Below are 3466 nucleotides of genomic sequence, written 5' to 3' on the forward strand. Positions count from 1 at the left end.
CACATCTAAGGCACAGGGCTCTCCAGCTGGGCTGTGCGTTGCAGGCATGGCATTAGCATGTCAAAACCACTCTCTGGTCTGGGTTAAAGGAGGAGGGAGAGTCAATGGAGATCGACAAAGCAATGACAGAAACAGCTGATCCACAAAAGGTGCCTGTTTAACGGATCTTCCTGCCCCGAGCCCAGCTGCTCCCCAAAACTGCAGCGTCACAATGCGGCCCTGATGCTGCGCCCATAAGCACAGAATCAACAAACCTCCAGCAGACAAAGGATATTCCTATATCAAACCGTTCCTCCAGTGAGGCTGTTTGGCAGTGCACCTGCACATGGAGCAAACAAAAGAGCTGCTCTTGAGTCTGTCAGTAACACAGCAGCTTTAAACACAAACTACTACATGTCACAAACAAAACCTTTAAGTTCTTCTACTGCAAAATCAACCCAAACATCAGTTTCTTTATGTTAACATCATTTCCATACCAACAAACACAGCTGTGACCTTCTCATGTACGCTGCAAGGAAGTATCAAGGCCATGATTCAAGATGGAAGAAAACACTTCATGTACAAACAATACAAACAATATGACAAAAGAAAAATATGTGACATAAACAAGCAAAGGGGTGTCCATCATGTTTAAAGAAAGCCTTCAAGAAAAGACAAAAAAAAAATACAACACAGTTAGTGTGAGCTCTATCAATATGAAGCCTGTCACAAATGCAAAATAGATTTGTATACTTTATAAAGAAGCTGTATTACTCATGAAGAACTCACCACTATATTGTAAATGTCATTTGGGTGGTTTTTAGGGTGTATTCTGGGACGCTTCCGAGTTTCTAAGGAGTTTTGAGTAGTCAAAAATATATTTTAAAGAAAGAAAGCCTTCAGGAGATAAAATATGGAAAATATTCAATATGGACAAAAAATCAGCCTGTCACAAATGCGAATTCGATTTTTATGCTTCATAAAAAAGTTGTGTTACCTATAAGTCGTATTACGTTATGGAGTTTTACATTTTTTGTCAAATACAATATTTTTTTAATTCAATATTTTACAAAATGTACTTAAAGGGGTACAGAAACATATTTACATCATCATTTAAATATACATTTTGGGTCAATACATTTTTGGTGAATGTATTTATTAAAACACTTTTAGACAATAAAAGTGTAACAAAATAAAAATATATATTTATTTATTTAAAGGGTTAGTTCACCCAAAAATGAAAATATAGTTACGAAGTAACTAGCTTACTTGTAAAGTTACGAAGCTACGAGAATACCTTTTTTGCACAAAGAAAACAAAAATAACGACTTTATTCCACATTTTCTTTGAGCAAAAAAGTATTCTCGTAGCTTCGTAACTTTACAGTTGAACCACTGATGTCACACGGACTACTTTGTCGATCATCTTGGTACTTTTCTGGACCTTGACCTTGCTGTCTATGGGAGGGGCAGAGAGGCCTCATATTTCATCAAGAATATCTTAAACTGTGTTCCGAAGATGAACGAAGGTCTTACGAGGGTGAGTAATTAATGACAGAATTTTCATTTTTGGGTAAACTAACCCTTTAAGTGTCATTATATTTTAAAGTATTACTTTTGCCCATTTATTGTATATTATTGCATATTATATTAAAATTATTATTGTGTATTACATTAAATATATTAAAATAAATTTTGGGTGAATACATGTTTTGGTGAATGTATTTTATTAAACATATTTTAGACGATACATTTTTTAATGTAATTATATTTAAAAATATGATTTAAATATTATTATTTTATTGTATATTTTGAAAAAGATTTTTAAAAATATATAATGTTTTGTCATGTATGGATGCTAGCCTGTATGTTTAAATAGGACTGCGCATGGTTGAATATTTGGTTTAATTCACAGTATAAGCCTGATTCTTTAGGTTGTATTCTAGTGTTGTTTACAAAGCAGCAAACAATATTTATATAAAAAATACACTTCTGTTTGTACACTTGGGCAATGGTGCAAGTGTTTGAGAGCTTGTGAAGATGATGAAAAACAGACGGAACAGATCCTCATCATTGTAACCAGAAACTTCACACAGAGAACATTGTCCCTGGTAATGAGAATTTAATCTTGGATGAAGCCTCCGAGCCCAGCGACACAACACAGCTCTAAAAAGCTCTGGGAAGCTTATCCAACTTCCCCTGGTTCCATTGTACTAAAAAATGACAGGATACAGAGGGCGGCCTCTGGGTTGCACCCAGTTGTTTTTCCTAAATTTGCTCTTCACATCCAAATGGAAGCAAACAACCTCCTACACTGTCATTTCTCAAAACATGTGTCACAGACAATTGACCTTGTACTGGCAGCAGGACATAAATAAATGCAGGGGCCTAAACGAAATGAAGCTCCTCCGAAATAAACAGGGAGGGTGGCATCTGAGATTAGCCCCAGATGGTGAGATTGAGCTGCTCTTGAATAAGGCCGACATTATATAAATGGATCTGAGCCCAGGAGCAGGAGCCTTGTTTTGAGTGCTTGATGTTGGGGAGCTATATTTGGAGCCTGATCTAAGAGAGACAGACACGGACGACTTAAAATAGCTCAAATACCCCAGTTTGGTCACTCGGTTCCTTTACACTTTTTCTGCCACACAGCCTCTGACCAAACTGACTTGTGCTGTGATAGCTCACCTTCTCTGATAACGGGAGATATCATATCAGTTTGTTTATGTCTAGCACTGGGGGGCGAAGAACTAGACAGGATACAAGATGTTAGATTTGAAATCCTTAAGTAGGTATTTAGCAATGTCTAAATTAATGCATTTGAACATATTTGAGTGATTTAAAATGAGAGCTTGTGAAAAAGTTTGTGAACAGCCATTAAATGAAGCCCAATTTCATTCACACCAAGTCTGACCAGCAATGAGATGTTTACACCACGAGTAAAAATACATTATATTATATATATACATATATATATATATACAGTGGGTATGGAAAGTATTCAGACCCCCTTCAGTTTTTCACTCTTTGTTATATTGCAGCCATTTGCTAAAATCATTTAAGTTAATTTTTTTTCCTCATTAATGTACACACAGCACCCCATATTGACAGAAAAACACAGAATTGTTGACATTTTTGCAGATTTATTAAAAAAGAAAAACTGAAATATCACATGGTCCTAAGTATTCAGACCCTTTGCTGTGACACTCATATATTTAACTCAGGTGCTGTCCATTTCTTCTGATCATCCTTGAGATGGTTCTACACCTTCATTTGAGTCCAGCTGTGTTTGATTATACTGATTGGACTTGATTAGGAAAGCCACACACCTGTCTATATAAGACCTTACAGCTCACAGTGCATGTCAGAGCAAATGAGAATCATGAGGTCAAAGGAACTGCCTGAAGAGCTCAGAGACAGAATTCTGGCAAGGCACAGATCTGGCCAAGGTTACAAAAAAAATTCTGCTGCACTTAAGGTTCCTAAGA

The 3466-nt window shown here is 36.3% G+C and overlaps 1 long non-coding RNA gene across 1 annotated transcript in view; it reads left to right on the forward strand.

Annotated features, from left to right (window-relative positions):
* Positions 1-1417: 1417 nt before the first annotated feature.
* LOC107704879 (uncharacterized) overlaps positions 1418-3466 on the forward strand; it is a 13644-nt gene continuing 11595 nt past the window's right edge. Inside the window, exon 1 of the long non-coding RNA XR_001636015.1 lies at positions 1418-1518. This is a non-coding gene — a long non-coding RNA (uncharacterized LOC107704879). The remainder of the gene's footprint in view (positions 1519-3466) is intronic.

The sequence above is a fragment of the Sinocyclocheilus anshuiensis genome, unplaced genomic scaffold, assembly GCF_001515605.1.
Source record: "Sinocyclocheilus anshuiensis isolate Anshui unplaced genomic scaffold, SAMN03320099.WGS_v1.1 scaffold702, whole genome shotgun sequence".
In the NCBI taxonomy this organism is placed as follows: domain Eukaryota; kingdom Metazoa; phylum Chordata; class Actinopteri; order Cypriniformes; family Cyprinidae; genus Sinocyclocheilus; species Sinocyclocheilus anshuiensis.